Below are 890 nucleotides of genomic sequence, written 5' to 3'. Positions count from 1 at the left end.
CAAAATTGTTTGCATTAACATTTGGAGCCAAGATGCTGCTTCCACAATGTCTAGGATTGGCAAAGGTGTAGGAAGCCAAAACTCTCCTCTGGGGTGGGTTGTCATTGTTGTTCTTTGCTCCACCAGGTGGATTAGTTGAATGTTCCTCCATATCTTGAAATTCTTCGTCTGATTCCTCTTCTCCAACAATATTCTTCCCTCTTTCAGCTCTTCTTAACCTCCTGAGAATCCTTTCATCTTGTTCATGGAAATTTAGTACGTTTCTTCTTGTACCTGACATACAAGCATATCATGAGGAATGCACAAACCAATGATACTTCAATCTACTGCTAAATTGAAGTTTTAGTTAGTTTAAGCAAAAAATCAAACAGTTAGTGGGTTAGTCAAAAATTAAGAAAAAGTGCTTGATCTAAATTTCCACCTCACTTAATCATTGTCAATCTAATCAATCCCCGGCAACGGCGCCAAAAACTTGATGGGATATTTTGGTGGAAAAATGAATCTCTCCCAAAACAACACCAATCTAACCGGCAAGTGCACCGGGTCGCATCAAGTAATAAAAACTCACGGGAGTGAGGTCGATCCCACAGGGATTGAAGGATTGAGCAATTTTAGTTTAGTGGTTGATTTAGTCAAGCGAATCAAGATTTGGTTGATTGATTGGTGATTTGCAGAATTTAAATTGCATTGAAAGTAAAGAGAATAAGAAATAAATTGCTGAATCTTAAAGAACAAGAAATTAAATGGCAGAAACTTAAAGAGCAAGAAATGTAAATTGCAAGAATCTTAAATGACAAGAAATGTAAATGGCTTGAAATGTAAAGGGGATTGGGACTTGGATTTGCAGAAATTTAACAAAGAGAAATTAAATTGCATCAAACAGAAGAGTA

The sequence above is a fragment of the Arachis hypogaea genome, unplaced genomic scaffold (assembly GCF_003086295.3).
Source record: "Arachis hypogaea cultivar Tifrunner unplaced genomic scaffold, arahy.Tifrunner.gnm2.J5K5 arahy.Tifrunner.gnm2.scaffold_26, whole genome shotgun sequence".
NCBI classification, from domain to species: Eukaryota; Viridiplantae; Streptophyta; class Magnoliopsida; order Fabales; family Fabaceae; genus Arachis; species Arachis hypogaea.
The sequence above is the reverse complement of the archived record's forward strand: the minus strand, read 5'-3'. Positions refer to the sequence as shown.